The 18,571-nt window shown below is 36.4% G+C and overlaps 1 long non-coding RNA gene across 1 annotated transcript in view; it reads right to left on the reverse strand.

The window, feature by feature from the left end:
- Positions 1–4,834: 4,834 nt before the first annotated feature.
- Positions 4,835–18,571, reverse strand: part of LOC112485506 — a 30,504-nt gene continuing 16,767 nt past the window's right edge. The window contains exons 3-5 of the long non-coding RNA XR_003048486.1: positions 8,051–8,155; positions 7,837–7,957; positions 4,835–5,475 (exon numbers count right to left, since the gene is read on the reverse strand). This is a non-coding gene — a long non-coding RNA (uncharacterized LOC112485506). The remainder of the gene's footprint in view (positions 5,476–7,836; positions 7,958–8,050; positions 8,156–18,571) is intronic.

Raw genomic sequence — 18,571 nt, forward strand, 5'->3', positions numbered from 1 at the left:
TTGGCTTTTCCATGAATTGCTGAAGCAATTCTCTTTTTAGAGATTTCTGATTTCCTGGGTTTAAATTTGTAGTAATCTGTTGTGCTAAAATAACTATATAAAGAAAATATTCTGAGGAAATAATTGTCACCAGACAAGTAAGACGAAGTTTGAAGTCTTGCCATTTCACACCCCGGTAAAGGAATCTGTGAAGGAAATGCTGTCAATCAAACCCTAGTCCTCACCACCAAACCACATGAGCCGTGTTGTGAGTCATAATCCTTCTGTTTCTTCTGGCAGGTTTGCTCCTATCTCTTTTAGAAGCTGAAAACTCAGGAAAGCCAAAAATCCCCCTCTCCGTCCTGAAACAGAGAAAGGAAAGAGCGCCTGGAATTTGTCAAGTAGGTCCCGAAATGAGTATTATTATACTTCTTGTTTTCAAGCGATTTAAACCTAATTTCTAGTTTCCGTCCTAAATCAAACTGTGCCTTTGGCAAACGGAAAGCCCTTTGTTATTATCATTAGTGAAAATAACAATAATAGTAATAAATTATCTCAAGTGAGAAATGTCCTTCTTTTTTCTAACACTCTAAATCAGGTCTTTGTTCTTGGGATTTCTTATTATGTATGCAATTGCAAAACGTAAAGGTCCATATTCTTCAAAGTCGATGTGAAGAGATCAATTTACAGCATAGGATATTGAAGACAGTAGATTGACTCAGGCTCACTCTCTCCGGAAGGCAGAATGTCTTTATGCATTTGCTAGGTCTTCACTCTCTACTTGAAGCCACCCTCTCTTCATTCTGCTATTTCCCACTCTGCTAATTATGACTGACTTTTACAATGTTTCTTTCCTCAATATTCTAAAATGTAAAATAATGTTTTTCTACTTTTGTCCAACACTGACATGCTATTTATATGAATTGTCTGCTGAGCTTTCTTCCACCATCCCTGCATTCCTGGCATCTTCATTGAGTAACTGATAGAAAAAAAGAAATATGTTGTTAGAATACTCCTATCTTTACTCTCATAGGATGAGCCATTCACAAAGAGGGACCTGCTTGTTTAGACTGCATTCCTATCCGTCCTGTGGGACCAGCTTTTCATGGAGGCTCAGATTGCATTGAAGGCCCTAAAGTACTTGAACTTGTAGGAGAGATCTGGAAATTTTGCAACAACTGTCTTTCCTTTCAAATTCTCGGTGCTTCCTGTTTTCTATCAACTTTCAAGCATGAATCCCTTAAGTGAGGAATATAAATTGTGTTTGTTTAGGAAATGTTCTCCCTGTCCAACTTTCCTCAAACAGAGTAAGAGAAACCTTGACCTGTTTACTCCATAGGGAACTTAAAAGTTCCTGCTTACTGGCCAGATGATATTTTATATGATAACATAATAATTCTTTCTTACTTTCTCTCCCTCTCTTCCTTTCTCTAAAAAATGCAATCCTTTCAACTGTTAAATTAATTAAACAAGGAAGCCATTGGGCTGAGGTGGATCTGATACCATGGGAGCCTACACAAGTGAACCAAGATCTAAGCCCGTAAATACCTCAAGATTATAAAATCAAAACCTAAGGACAACCAATCAAAAGCAGCCAACTAAGCTTTAAACTGTAGCCAATCAACAATTTCCTTTGCTTCTGCCTTTTTTTCTATAAAAGTCTTTCCCCAGCTCCTGTAAATGAAGTGCTCCTCCCCTCTTTCAGTGTGGTGCTACCCCATTCTAATACATTTCTGTTCGAATAAACTCTTCAAAATGTTAATATGCCTCAGTTTATCTTTTATCACAACCTATATTCTCTAAATCCCCTGATCACAGCAAGCTTTGAATAACTTGAAATGTCCTCTCACCTCATTATATCTCTTTGATCCTATCCACTTTCTTAGGGAAACAAGACTAATTCCTCTTTAGATAGATGCAGAGTTTCAAAGACATGAGTCTTCGGTAAATCTCCATCTTGAATCATACACATGAAGCATGAAATATTATTTCTGTAGGTGAAGTTATTTGTCTACCGTTGTTATGATAAGAATATTTGTGCTAACTAGAGGTTTCTTGGTAATGAAATATAAAATTCATTCTTAACTATAGTATATATTTCTTAGACATTTTCCCACCGAAAAAGGAAGCTAGGACTGCATAACATTGGGTTGAACAAATCCAGTTCTTTTCCCATTCTTCTACTTTTATTTCTCTGTGTTCTTTTCCTTGGCACTGTGATTTTCTTCCACCATTCCCTTGGTCTCCTGCCCCCTCCTTTTCTTTTGTAATGTGCTCATTGAATACAAATTTATCAAGAATTTTTTGTTTATTTGTGGTTTTTTTTCCTAATTCCTTCCACAAATAATAATCGACATTTCACATGGGGCAAACATTGTGATAGGCTTAGTGTACCATGATAGACAAAATAGATATAGACCCTGTCAGCAGCGAACTTGCACTCTCATGGTAGAGACAGATATTAAAGAGACAAATAGATAAAACCATATGTAATTACATGTAGGATAAGTGCTATGAGATCAAAAGGATCACTATGAGATGAACAAATACAGATTGTCCAATGGTAGACTGTTTGATCAGGGAAGATCTCTATGAGAACACAAAATTTAAATTGAGTCCTGAAGGATGAGAAGGGGTCAGCTGAGTAAATTCAAGGAGATAAAGCTATCTCCGGTCACTAAGATCTTTCACCAAGCACAGGAACTATTAAAATGAAAAAGATATTCTTCTGACTTAAAGATAGGCAAAGCTCTCTCATACCTATGCAAAGCACTCAGAGATCCGTATTTTCAAACTTGACTTTCCCCTTGAGTTGTTATACACCAAGAAACTCTAATTGGAAGGTTTCAAAGTCTATTGAGTTAAATCCATCATCTACTCCCCAAAGCTTTTCCCTCAGAACTTGCAGGTGAACAAGTCTTGTGTGTCTCCTTGAAACCCTCCATTATTATAAAATTACATCATGAAATAATATTGTATATTATATAATTATAAAATATTAAAATATTTTCTAAGATATATAAAAAAGCAAAATTTGACAACAGATATATGTATTAAAAACTAGTGAAGAGCATATGTTCAGTATGGACAAACCTTCTATCAGTTCTGTGAGTGTTAATAGTCTGAGAAACACGTAATTCTACAAATGCCATATGTTCCAATCTAACACAGAACAGGATGTACTCGCAAAGAAATTGGAAAAATGCTTTGCCTCTTTTCTCTCCATTGTGTCTAATTGTGGAATATAGAGAACACACTTGCCCAGAAAGTCAGACACCATCGGAAGGTGGAAGGAGTTCTACATACCTTAGTCCAGACAAACTGCATTTGACTCTAGTTCAATCAGAGAATCTTACAGCAGGGAGAAACACAATATTCTCTCAAACACAAACAGCTCAGGACAATCGAGGATTTGTTTAAGATCAATACTTTAACTAAAGCCTGTGCACATGAGTTTTGGGTTTGCATTTCTGTTCTAGCTACACTGGCCTTCTGCTGTTCCTCAACCAGGCCAACCTTAGCGTCTTTGCACTGGCCATGCACATATGCCTGTCATGCTGTATGCCCACTTGTTTGCAGTTCTGTTTCCCTTTCTTTATTCAGGTCTCTGCCCAAGCACATTCCCCCTCTACTCTATTCCCTATAACTCTCCAGCCCCTTACCCTGTTTTAGTACTAACATTATTTTATATATTCAGATATTGTTTGTCTACTGTCTACCATAGAAGCAGTAACCATTTTTGGCCTTTATGTGTTCTCATTATCTAGAGCAGCATCTACAAATTAGTAAGTGTTCAACATATTTTTTTCTTGATAATTGAATAGATATTCAATGGGGTGGTGGCAGGGAGTCTGGTCATTGACTGAACGTTGAAGAATAATAGAGAATTAGTAGAGCTATTCTCTCTGTGAATAGGTGAAGACTGTAAACATGTATCACAGGTGAACACAGCTATGCTATTTATTTCTAAGAAAATCTATGAAAAGGTTGCATTGTCCTAAAATGGAAAAAAATAAGACACTCTGGAAATAATCATTTTCTTTTTAAAAATTTAAACTTTTAGAAAGCATTGCTTTGGTATCTTAAAATATTTGCAAGATGATGTGTTTTTAATAAATTGGGAGTAAGATATCATGTGGAGATATGATAAAATTATTAGAGATGGAAAAGAATCAGATTAATATGTAAAAATAATATAAGGATAAATAAAATGCAATAGCAAAATTGAAATATATTTGCACTGAAGCAGAGCTGTAAAGACCCTCCAGAATGCAGACCACCCCCCCACACACACACACAAAAAGGAAAATGATTGCAAAAAAGATTTATGTAGAACACAGAAATAATTATTTGAGACAAAGAATACTGGAAATAATAAAAGTTTGCAGTCGTATAGTGTCAAACAATGTTCTAGGTGCTTTACTTATTATTAACCTTTAACACATACAATAACCCTATAAGGCAGGCAGCAGTATAATTTCCATTTTACAGTGAGAATGCTGAGGCACTGAGAGATTATGAGACTCATTCAGGTGGCAGAGCTGAAGTGGGAAATCAGGCCATCTGGTCGAAGTAGCCCAAACGTACTAATTCCACTAGTTAGAATTTTAATAAATATAGTTTACTTTTTATCTGTTATATGATTCTTTTTATGACCAGTTAAAAATATATTCTCTATATTATTATTCTTTGTCTATTTCAACTGGCAAGTGAATGTAAAAAACATTTATATCTCATAATACTGTTTCTACCTAAGTCTCCTCATAGTTTTTATATTATTTTCTATGTCTTTGCCCATCCTTTAATTTAGAACTTTTCTGAATCATATCGTTTCCAGGGTTTTTTTTTGTTTTTGTTTTTTGCTTTTACATAGTATATACTATTGGATTTTTGATTCAATATTTGCTATAAAGATATGTTTGATCCTGCCCTACCATCTTGTTTAAGACACATTTTCTTCATTTCTTTTGGGGCTTTCTGGCAGGAGAATTGAACAAATACATCTTCAGTTACTTTATAAAAATCACTCAGCTATTTTCTTGGCAGAGATTTTATTTCCATTTTTCTTTTGATCTAAATTATTTAAAAGCAAAGAAATACTAATAAGATGACCAGTAAATGAAGATGACATTACTTAACAAGGAAGTGAATGGGCATATTATTTGGTTGGTTGATTATATCAGAGAGAAATCCAGAATAATTAAGAAATTACCTATACTGTAATAGAAATAAAAGTCACTCTCCTTGAAGCACTGGGCATGGCATCCTTTTCCTTGATGTTCCTTTTAGTCTCAAGATAAACGTGTCTCTCCAGAGGTGATCTTTTTGTCTTCTCATTCTAGAAAGTCTGCTACCAGAATGACATCTAGGTAATGATTCAATGTTAAACAGTATTTTTGTATACGTGCAGGTAGCTCTCCCAGATTAATCTCTTCTTTTAGACACTCATCTGCTCACGGAAATGCTACTGAGATCCAGAGAGTTTTATTATTAAGTCTGAAAGAAAATTTCACTATGGTTACTCAATAATTATCATGGAAATAAACAGACAGTGTTAGATGGTTTATTTCTCTATTGTTTTATGTAAAATTCCTATGAAATTGTGACATTAGAAATGTCTTAGAAAAAAAATTAGTTCATCTATTTATACCAGTTTTTGAAATTAAAAATCATTATAAAGATCAGTGAATTTAAGTAGTTATTCTGTCTTTGCATAAATTTTACAATATCAATGGTCAGAAAACAAAATAGGTCTTGAGTTTTGAAATGTGGTTTCTCGTATTCCTATGACAGTTGGTGCTTACTTAAAAATTGTAAAAAGCCGCCTGAATCATCAGAGTGATTCACTTACTTACAAAATAACTTTTTCAAAGAAAATGTGATTAAAAAAAAAGAGTTTGCTTTTACTTCAAATTCTACACGATTATAAGACACTGCGGGCAGGGGTTGTGTCTATCGTATTCACTACTATATCACCACCTTCTAGTATAATGTGAGCACATAATGCAAACTAAATAAGTATTGAGGGAATAAAAGAATAAGATTTAGATGGTTCTTCAATGTCCAGAAGTTGAATGAACAACAACGTGTATGTGGGTGTGTGGGGGCAGGGGTGAGTCTCTTGTTATGTTTTTTATGCTTTATTGAAGGATTTTTATCATAATAACTATTAAATGATATATTAATTCAACTGATCAATATTATTTGAAGAAATAAAGGTACCGAAAATAAATTTATGTTTCTAATGACCTTAAAAACAATTTATAAAAATGTAAAACAAATGTAATATGAAATATTCAAGATGTCAGAGGAGTTTCTCTTTATTAAATCTGAACCAATCCTACGAGTTGGACAGGAAATTTATCATGATTTCATAGCAGAGGGAAACTAATGCTGAAATGGTTCAATATTTGACTTTAGTCATATCGCTGGTGAGTGGAAAGAAAGGATTTGAAGCAAGGTCTCCTGATTCCAAACCCAGTAGAATTTGCCACAGACAGAAATGCAGTTCTGCTTCTTTAATTAATTCAAATCAGGACTGTTTTTGATTATTGAAAGTAAATTGACAGAGATATCTTCCTGGAGATGCATGTGATAAACATTCCAGTTTTCCTAATTCTAAAAAACATTAATTATTTAAACAACAATAAAACAAAATAAAATTATTGTTTTGATCATAGCTTTTTAGAGGAAACAAACGAACAAAAAATAACATGGCCTAAAATGCATTCATTAATTTTAAGATACACTTTCTTTTCAGAAATGTTAAAGTATGGAAAAAATGTATGGGGTATAGTTTTTGAAATTAAAAACTACACCTTCTGCTAGCACCTTCTGCTACATTGACTGATCAAAGTCTTCTGGGTCTTTTAAGTCCTAATTTAAATTTAAAGTAAATGCCTTTTGGAAATTGTACATGACCATAGCACTCACACAGTTCTTCTATAGAAAATTGTATCATGGTTTCTTTGTTACATCACTCCTATTATTTAAGTGTGCATTACATTTTTATATTTCATGTCATATTATGTTCAATTACCAAGCCTCAGCTTCCTCATTGGTAAAACAGATTAAGAAAAATAATACTCACTGCATAGTGTTGTTGTGAAGAAAAAATAGATATTCTTGTAAACTTGTTTGCCCTCTGCTTGATAGGAATACATTATCAATAAGTATACGATATCGTTAACAGTTATTGATCTCCAGAAGAATACCATGATGAAATTACTATCCTGATTTTGAAAAACAAGGAAACTTAGGCCCCAATAGTTAGGAAACTTGCTGAAGGCCACACAAGCACCGAAAAGCAAAGCCAGAGCTCAAAAGCATGGAAATTCATGTCGACAAGCGAATGTTCTTCCAGAGTGAGGAGGCATGACTAAGCTGTGTGGGTCGTGAGACACGAGCATGTAAGTGAGAGAGGTCATCACAGGACAAACTGAGAGGGAGTTGAGGAAAGAACAAAGCCTCAGACCTTTATTACCAAGGACCTTGCCCAATCCCCAACCCGTTTCCTTCACCATAAAGTATCTCGAAGGAATAATAATGATTAGTACTAATAGCTAACATTTATTGAGCATTTATGATGCTCAGGCTCTGTCCTAAGCATGTTCTCTGAGCTCACCCATTGACCCTTCAGTCCACTATGGACAAGGAAACCAAGATTCGACTCTGGTAAAAGGGCCAGCTTTCACCCTCAGGTTGTTTTACCACAGAAGCCCACACTCAAGCATTTGCTCCTGTTTGCCCCAGAGCATCACTAATTAGCAAATAAATGAGGATGATAAATAGATTACATAGAGTGATTTGAGAAGTTCAACAACAGAGGATTATTAAAACCCAATTTAAAAAACTCACCTTTGTATCTTCTTGGATGGAAACAAGCCACAGTTCACATTGCCCTTGTCTGCCTGTAGGATGTCTTCCTGGAATCTTACTCCTCAAGGTTCGGGTTCGATTCCATGACTCTGTGTGGTCCCTGATAAAGACAACAACCTCTTGAGAAAAGAGAGGAAAGAATGGAGGAAACAATTGTCCCAGTGTGTTCTGGGACATTTCATTTCTTCTATACCTTAATATATCAGTAATTTCCTTTTGTATTAATTCACTGATTCCTTCTGTTGGATGTCAGCTTCCTGACAACAGGATCTGTTCTATTCCACTTTTTCCCAGGTTCCTAGAACAGAGAGTGGTTCACAATAAGTATTTACAGCAGTTCCCCTTCTGTGCATATTTGCTTTCCATGGTTTCAGTTACCCGTGGTCAGCTGCATTCTGAAAATAAGAAATTCCAGAAATAAATAATTCATAAGTTTTAAATGTTGCATCATTCTGAGTAGTATGATGAAATCTTGCACTGTCCTGCCTGGGATGTGAATCACTCTTTTCTCCAGATGACTATGACTGTAAGCTCTCTCTCTGTTAGTCACTTAGCTGTCTCAGTTATCAGACTGACTGTTGTGGTATCACAGTCCTTGTGTTCAAGTAACCCTTATTTTACTAAATAATGCAATAGTCACATACTTTTATTACATTATATTTGTATACTATGTATAATTTTATTATTAGTTATTATTAATCTCTTACTGTGCCTAATTTATACACTAAATTTTATCATAGGTATGTATGCACAGGAAAAAGCATAGCATATATAGGGTTCGATACGGTTTGAGGTTTCAGGTATCCACTGGGGGGGCTTGGAACATATCCAATAAGGGGGGACCACCATATTACATAGTAGTTGCTGAATGACCGAGGTAGCATTAGACTTAGGTACTAATCAGGACTCACTTGTCGTGTGGTCTCAGATGATTTATTTGATATCTCAGAGCCTTGTTAAATGAGAATGATGAAGCTTCTGCTCAGAGCAGCGTAGTAATGAAAGGAATGGAGTGCCAAGTGCCTAACTGTATCCTTGGCAGGGCTCTGGACATCTAAGTTGCTGCTCTCCCTGCAAACACCTGCCCCTGACCCTTAGGATACATTACAGAAGCACAGAATTAGCATGAAATTCACAGCCGACTCCATGGAAACGGATCATCTTGTCACTTAGAGTGTGTCTCCTCTAGAGAGTTTATGGTCCTAATAGTGTGGCTAAATTCTTGGCTCACCTGAGTCAAGCATTATCTCCATTGCTCATTTTCATGCCTAATATATATTTTTTTCAGATTATCCGAGGAACTAAACCCTTGCCGGAAAAAGCTTTCTGCTCTCATCCAAAAAGAATTAAGCCAGTCTCAATCAAATCTTTTCCCATCAATAATCAATTTAAAACATGATCCCAATTAAATATCATTCTGAAAGCCATCTTAATCAATCTCGACTTGATAGGCTTTCCGAAAGAATTGCCTAATTAAACTCTCTATAGAATAAAATGATCGTGCCTCGTCAACCTAATGATGACAGAAAACCAAGAAACAAAGGAGAATATTTGGAAGTTAATCTGCTGAGAGCATCCAACAGAATTCAGAGGCGATGGGGCTAATGTCCCTCTCACAGGGCTATTGTGAGGGCACAGAGATAATTTATATGAAGCATTTTTGAGAAGTGCTCTGAAGTGACAGTTACAATCATTATTTTTGGAGTGTGCTGTCCATGCCACCTGACTCTTATTCTGCACTCTTTCTCTTTCTCAAGATCTGACTTTCTATAAATCTAGAATATGTTTCAGGACTGTCACATAACGTGGTGCCCGTTGTTCATGCCACAAAGGTATCTTTTGAAGAGATAAGTAGAGGCTAAAAGCCAGCACAGGTACTTCCTCTTTAGGCAGGTTGTGTGTGAAATATTGTCCATTCGGAGAGAGAAGTCCTTTCTTAATTTACACAAAATGTATCCTAACCTTACCTTGTCCCTCTTGTGTCACTTTTCCAAGGCTTCCATAACAAATTACCACAAACTGAGTGGCTTAACATAATTGTGTTATGTTGTGTGAACACACAACATACTTGTGTTCTCTCACAGTTCTAGAGGCTAGAAGTCTGCAATTAAGGCGTCAGCAGAGCCACACAGCCAGTGTGGAATCTAGGGCAGAATCCATCCCTTGCCTCTTCCAGCTTCTGGTGGCTGCGGCCATTCCTCGGCTCTTGGCTGCATCTCTCTCTGCTCCATCCTCTCATCACTTTCTCTTCTGTGTGTCTGTGTTGCCGCCTTTTGTCTCGTCATATAAGAACACTTGTGATGCCATTCAGGGCCCATCTGCATAACTGAGAGTAATCTCCTCATCTTAAAATCCTTAATTATATCTACAAAAGCCCTTTTCCCAAATAAGTTAAGAACCACGAATTCCAAGGATTAAGAATTGATATTTTTAGATACTCATCATTCAGCCTACTATCTCTCTCGAATGCCTCCAGATGATAGCCTGGTGGAGCACAGTGTTTTAAGACTGATGAGGGTTCAAGCACACCCAGGTCTCAGTGCCATTTGGAACGAGGAACTAAACTCTAGCCATGCCGTTGTAAAACCTGGAGAAAAGGCATTTACTGAGGCAATCCTACAGAACTTTCTGAGATGATGAAAATGAGGCAGATACCCCCAAATTCAGGACTTCAGAGTCTCTGTGGCAATCTTTTTTATGCCACACTTCTTTGACCTGCCGGGTAGGAAATAATCCTGAGAATCACATTCAGTGGCTCACTCTGTCCTTTTATGTGGCCCAGCCGTACTATTTGCTGACTTATAAATTGTTTAGCCCGTTTCTGGGAATACTCTGGCATTCACACCTGGTGGCCCTGAGAAACAGGTTCTTGGGGCTCTTGATCTCCTCCTGATAAGCATGGGAAATTAATTCTGGATTGATTCACGTGACAGGGAGGCCATTAGCACTAATGAAGCAGCTTTTCACTATGAAACCCTAATCTCTTTAAGAAAGATGGTAGAAAAGGATGCAGAAGTTTCTCAGCTGGTAAAAATTATTCCTCTGAGTAAATGAGAAAACCTTTAATAGGCAAATTAGTAGAGCACTGTGTTTGAGGAGAATCTCCGCTTTATTGCCTCCTTATTTAAAGCACATTTTTCTGAAATTAAAAGCGAGGTATGCTTCTTAACTATAATTTGAGAAATATACAAAAAAAAACTGTAAAGGAGACAAATGGCATAAAGATATTCTTTATCTTTTTTTCTTCAACCCAAATCTCACTAACCCAGCCCAAATCATTATTCTCTGTTACTTAGATCATTATAACCACATTCTAGCTGGGACCCCAGCTTCCAGTTGTCCTCCTATCTGCAGCTAGTTAAGTGTTTACATAATTGAGAAAATGCTTTTGCTTCAATGATTTCCCACTGTCTAATATAAAGCCAAGTCTCTTCACAAGCCGCTCACTCCCTAACCCGGGAGTTTTATATCTCCCAGTTACACCATTTCCATAAGGTACGATCTTTGGCTGAAGCTCTGGAAATGCTTCTCATTTCTGGCCAGAGTGGGTCCCTCACCATGGGACCTCTGAACTTTGTTCCTTCCATCTCTTGAGGCACGTCACCTACCTGCTACCTTTACTCATTTCCCTGTCCCTCTTACTTCCCACCCATCCTTCTAGTCACAGCTTGCAAGTTACTTTTTCCCGGAACTCCCCCTTCACTCTACAATTCCAGGTTAATTGCCCCTTCTCTGGGCTTCTACAACACCCTACACTTCTTTAAGTATCATCTTTGTACCCTATTATGTTTGCTGCCCTCCTGGGTGTATGATATCCCCACTATACAATATACCCTCCGAGGTCAAGGACTGATGTTTGTCATAGTGCCTAACACATTGGAGGCACTCAAGATATATGAAATGTATATTCAATGTTAGAATAAGTAAGATTAAGAGCAAGGACCCTGGATTCATATTGTCTGAGTTCAAATTCCAACTTTTAAAGTCACTAACTATTAACATAAGTAAGCTACTCAATCTCTCTGAATCTTCATTTTCTCATATTTAAAATGATAATAAAAATATTGTATGGCTGATGCAAAGTAGACTGACCTCCCATGAGTCATATCCTTGTATAATTCCCTCCTGTTGAGTGCTTACTTCTAATCAATCGAATATGGCAAAATGATGGGATGTTACTGATTAGGCTACATTATATGGCAAAGGAGATGGAACGTCATTCCCACGACCACACTATAGTAGGTAAGACTCTGTCCTAGCAGACCGCAGAAAGAGAAATCCCCTGCGGACCTTGAGGACACAAGCAGCAACTTTGTGAATGGCCTGTGCAGAAGGCCAAATGCCAGGGAACTGCAGGTGGCTTCTAAGACCTGAGGATAGCGGCCCTGTGACAGTCAGAGGCTGGACCTTCAATCATAAAGCCACGGGAAATGAGTTCTGCCCACATCTGAATCTTGGATGCTTAGTTGAGCTTCCTTTGTTGAGCAACCAGATGGGAACACAGTCCTGTCAAAGTGCAACCACAGCTCAAAGGGACACTGAGTGGAGGACCCAACTACTCTGTGCCTAGACTCCTGACCAATAGAGACTGTGCCATAATAAATGGATTTTCTCTTAAACCGCTTAGCTCATGGTGACTCTTTTAAACACAGTAATAAACAACTAATGCATGTTCCTTCTCCCATATGCTTATTTGAAGGATTCAATAAATTAACAACATGCTAAGAAACATGGCTGCCAACTAGTATGTATTATATCAGTATTTGTTAAATAAAAGGAAAATTAAACATTCCTATCACTCGAATGCAACTAATGTTAACATTTTACGTTTCATTTTTCTTTTTTCACTATTATCACTATATTTTATAGGTAGACTTGCACTATTTGTCCAATATGTATTATAACAAGAGTATCTTGTACTGATAACATCCTAATGTTGAAATTTATAGTCATGTCAAAATTTGAGAAACTTTACCCATTTGTGGATATTTATGATCCTTCTAATTTTCCATGATGATAAACAGTGTTGACATAATAAATGAAATCAGAGTATCAATTATTTTATAAATTATGTGTTAGACATATCATTTTTAAAATTTTATTTTCATTCTTTCTTTGTTTTCTCCCATGCAGCTACATAGCACGGAAGAAGAATCTCTTATTTATACAGTTAATGAAGTTATGGAATTATTGCTTTAAGTTCTTCTATAATTAAATCCTTACAGTGTATTCCAACTTACAAAACATGCACCTCACCTATTTTATCTCATTTTACACTAAGAATAAAATTCCAGGTTGAATTCAACTGACCTGGCACCTAGAAACAGACCAAATTGCTTAATCTCTCCTAAGGTCATTGAACTGGAGACAAATGCTGCATTATATACATTTGGAGCTGCAGTGTAAAAAAAAAATTTTTTTTCTATTTATTAATAGCATGTGCCTGCAAGGGTTTAAAAGCTATCTAAGTTGCTCGATGAGCAGCATGTTCATCTAGGTGTCACAGAAATTACCCCATCGACTCTCAGAGGGTAAAGATTGTGTTGTTGCTATTATTGTAATTATTATTTTGAATCTAGTCACAGCCCTATGACATAAGGTAATGCTTAAGAGAACCACAGAAATAAGTATAGCTTCTTTTAAACCAAAGAAACTCTGGTAGACCTAGGAAGAAACAGACTGTATTTTGACACATACAAATGTTACTATCATTTAGTAGCTGAGACTCATAAATAGATTGGGGTTGTAGCACCTATATTAATATTCAGTTTTGAGGATTAAGTTAATGAAGTCTTGGAATTTTTAATAACTTCACTGAGGTAAAATTACTATGAAAAAAATCACACATATTTAATGTGCACAATTTTGATGAGTTTAGACATAAGTAAACAAATACCATCACCACAATCAAAGTAATGTAACTTATTCACATCCACCACCTACCAGAATGTCCATGTGTCACTTTGGTTGTGTGTGTGTGCGTGTGTGTGCGTGTGTGTGTGAATATGTGTATGAAAGAACACTTAACATAAAATCTACCATTTTAACAAACTTTGAGTACACAATACCATATTGTTAACTATTTGGTATAACATATATGTTATACAGCAGATCTCCAAAACTTATTCATCTAGCATAACTGAAACCTCATATCCATTGAATAACAAGTCCCCATTCCCTCACCCCCCAGCAATGTTTACCTTAATACAGAGCCTATGTACCCCTACCAACCATAAATGAAAGTGAGGCAATTAAAATATTTAACTACATATTCTTTACATGTCCAAATGTCTAATTAATTTTAAGTGAATTCATGTTTATATAATGCCTTTTATATAAGACCACAACATCCCAATATCTGAGTGAGATGTTGAATACTTATACATTTTTTTATTTAACTGATAGCAGTAAGTAGAACTTAGGGCTGAGGATATTTAACACACACACACGCGCACACACACACACACACACACACCTCTAGCTTAAAAGGAAAGCAAAGCAGACACCAGATTGAATTTCATCAATTTTAAAACAATTGGATGTTTTAAAACCAGCTAGGTAAATTAAATTACATGACTAACTTCGACCATGGGTGGCCATGCTCTCCAAGCATTTTTCAAGAAGATATTAGTATTCTTCTATCCAGATGTTACAAAGAGAAAAAATAGAAGGAAAGTCTTCGCTGAGGGTTTGGGGTGGGGTGGGAGTGATTAGTCCAAATATCTCAATTATAAAATTCAATACCTTTTAAGGTTAATATATACTGAGTGTATCTTCAATGAGCAAACATGACCACCTATGAAATTAAACAAAGTTGGAAAAAGTTGAAAAATTACTTAAATCGGTGAATTTTGTGATTTTTTTTTGCACAAGTAGAAAAACTACATACATTTGTATTATGATGACTCAGAAAGCCTACTTGAAAATTCTCTGTTTTCTCTGCAGTTTCCTGCTTTATAATGCTATCCTCAGTATGAGTTTTTCCTACAGGTAATGACATAGACTGCCTTTTTGGAAGATCAATTGATCACTATTTAGTTAAGCAGCTATAAAAGGAGCATATGATGATGTTCACCTTCTCTCATAGTTATTGGTAGTGTTGTACTGCAAGGATTGTGGGCCTCAAAATGCAGTAGATTATATTATAAGTTCATGATTAGTTATTTGTTCCCTGCACTTGTCATGTTTTCCAGTAGACAGAATACACTTTCTCGCCCAATTGCCTTTGGGCTAGGACATGTGATTTCTTTTTCATGATTATCTATCTATCCATCTATTTATCTATCATCTATCTATTCATATTGATATATATAGCTAGATATAAGTCTAAATCTATGTACATCTAGATTATAATACTGACTCTAGTAATAAATATGTGTGTTATGTTGTGGTCTTGGGGAGAATTTCTTCAGGGAACCTCAGCCTTTGCTCCTAACATTTTCAACTGCTTGACTAAGGTCCACTCACATTATGGAGGGTAATCTGCTGTTCTCAAAGTGATGTAAATGTTAATCATATCTAAAAAATGCCTTCACAGTAGCATCTAGATTGACGTTTGACCAAAACACTGGGCACCATAGACTAGACAAGTTGACACATAAAATGAGCCATTGCACTTGCCATCAACTTGACTTTGAGTTCTGTTTTCTTATGTGTTAAAATAGAACTATGTCATGCAATTCTGGTGATGATAAAATGTTCATATAGACAAAGTCCTTGTAATAGTCATGGCATAGAGCATATGGCCCATAAATGTTGCTTTTAATTGTCACAATTCTTGGTCCTTCTGAGAGGTATTTTCTGTATCTCACAGATAAGATTGTCAAGTCACTTAATATCTGCATGCCTCAGTTTCTTCAACCAAAAATGCATAAAACAAAACATTTGCAGAGTCGTGATGATTACGAATTTTCCACATAAAACGCTTACCACAGTATATGACACAGAGGAAGCACTAAATAAATAAATAAAACATAGCTCTTGACACAACGTTTTAGCAGGATGATCCGAAGTACTTTTTTCTCTCCTTTTTAGATGTCTGTACTGTCCTAGGAAAGGGAGATACAGGAAACTTCTTGACAAGAAGCATAAGAGCCCAGGAGAAAGATTCACTGGGAAATAGAGGAAGAAGCAGTCTCAAGATTATATTAAAAACGAGAATAAACAAATCCCACATAATCAGTTGTTCTTAATTATACTGTGCAATTTAAAGTGGACAGCCTTTATCTCAAAGAGATAAAGAGAGGCAGGAGGCAAGAAGAAGTCACTCATGTGCATTAATTGCCATTCCCTACTCTCCCTAGCATTTGAAACAGTCCGCTTCCGCTCCTGTCTCTGAGTCATCTCTTAGTATTTACCCAAATCCCCAGCCAGACGGTCCAGAGAGAGCATTGTTTTGGCTGGATCTCCATGGCCACAGGTGGTAAAACCATCTGCAAGCACTTTGGCCCTCCCTGGACAGAAACCAGATCTTGGGCGATTTGAGATTCAAGGAGGAGAAAATAAGAAATATGGTGGCACAAAGAAATCAGGTGACAGCCTTGCCAGTCCTGTGAAATCTCTGGCTTCATCAAGTTGGAGGCTTGTGGCTTCACCCTGGCTTTCTTGGGAGGGTTCATATCCTGAGAATGTTTGTTCAGTCAACCATGCTGTTAACAATACACACCACACACTGCAGAGGAGTCAGGAGGGAATAATAGGGCTTTGTTTGCTTTGGCCAACTTGTTCTTTTGTGATCGTCCCATTTTTGTTATGTTTGGGCCTGACCCGTTGCTGGGTTTCATATACAATTAATATCAAAGTCTGTTTTCTTTGTACAGCCCTTGGCTTGTCTCAGTCTTATCTCTACAAAGGTTGTACAAAACTAGAGTGCATCTCTAAGAGGAAACAGAAGGAATTTTTGGTGAGCACGACTATCTCCATCCTTCAAAATGACTAAATTATGCCTCTAAAGAGCCATCCTCTCTGAAATTCCATAAGCATTCTTGATTGTTTTGTGCACTGGAATGAGAAGAGAAAAATTTGGAATTACTGGGACAATCATTTAGCTTTGGAAGACAATATCATTCTCAAAAGCAGAGGTTCATGAGTTCTCAAGGGTTAATGAGAGCATTTCAGAAAGGAGGAAATTGAGTTATTGAACTCTGAAATATTTTGAATGTATGTGCATATATATATTCTTCCTATAGTAGGGTCCATAACTTTTATCATATAATCACAGGAATAGATACCCCACAAGAATGAAAGAGTCTATGCTTTAAAATATGAATTATATTACAACCTCAAAGGAGAGTCCAGTTCTAAACATTTATGAAGAAAAGCTTCCCTTAAACTAGAAAATAGCTAAAACCTACTTTTATCTGGTACTGTTATAAAATCGAAAAATTCGTTGAGTCCTTTCATTAGACTTAAAAGCTTTCATGCTGTTTTCTCAAGTGAACTACATGCTATTTTGATCCCTAATCAAATTATTATAATGTTTGCTATAAAATGTAGCATGTACAAAGAACCCATCTTTGATGTTGCACATCTATGCTTCTTTATTGTAGGGAATTCATCTTTTTGATATTCTTTGGGGCTTCCTTATAATTTTGATCCCCATTTCATGTAAGACATTTTATAAAAAAAGAAAAAAAATGAATGCATATGATGTTAAAACTTGGCTGTTCATTCCCTTTTCTATTTTTCTTGCCCCTTGCTTTCCCTTCACATAAGACATGAGCAGGACCATATTAAAAACAGGGCAAGTAAACTAAGTAGTGGACTGTCTAGATAGCTCCAGATGAGGTCAACCACCTGGATCGTGAGATTGGCTGCTGTCTTTGCCAGTGCTGGGTCCCTGGGATTTATTACCCATTTGTCATCAATAGGTCATGGCAACCAGGAGAATGAGATATGAAATGAAATGTGAGTTTTATATTCCTCTTACATGAGATTTGATGCAAGAGAAAGACAGAGACAGAGAGAGACAGAGAGAGAAGATGAGGTCAATCACCTGGATCGTGAGATTGGCTGCTGTCTTTGCCAGTGCTGGGTCCCTGGGATTTATTACCCATTTGTCATCAATAGGTCATGGCAACCAGGAGAATGAGATATGAAATGAAATGTGAGTTTTACATTCTTCTTACATGAGATGTGATGCAAGAGAAAGACAGAGACAGAGAGAGACAAAGAGAGAGAATATGTGTGTATTGCTAATTTAAGACTTTTCTGTAGACAATGGCAATGCCTACCCTATTTTTCTTTGCATTTCAGAAGATCTTAGTAACTTGAATGCATAAACATAGCACTGAGGTGCAGTTTTGTAGATGGAAGAGGTTTACTATTATTCTTTAACACATCTGAGAGAATACATGGGACATTAAATGGAGGAATTGATTCTAAGTGTGTATTCCTAATTTAAGACTTTTCTGTAGACAATGGCAAAGCTTACCCTATTTTTCTTTGCATTTCAGAAGATCTTAGTAACTTGAATGCATAAACATAGCACTGAGGTGCAGTTTTGTAGATGGAAGAGGTTTGCTATTATTCTTTAACACATCTGAGAGAATACATGGGACATTAAATGGAGGAATTGATTCTAAGTGCTTAGTACATAATGATAAAAAAAAAACCATGATTGATTTCTTCCCATATGTTGAGCCCTGATTTGAGCCCTCATATACATCACCTTCATTCTCAAAACCACTCTAGAAAGTAGGCAATATGTTATTAT

The sequence above is a fragment of the Pteropus alecto genome, unplaced genomic scaffold (genome assembly GCF_000325575.1).
Source record: "Pteropus alecto unplaced genomic scaffold, ASM32557v1 scaffold5, whole genome shotgun sequence".
In the NCBI taxonomy this organism is placed as follows: domain Eukaryota; kingdom Metazoa; phylum Chordata; class Mammalia; order Chiroptera; family Pteropodidae; genus Pteropus; species Pteropus alecto.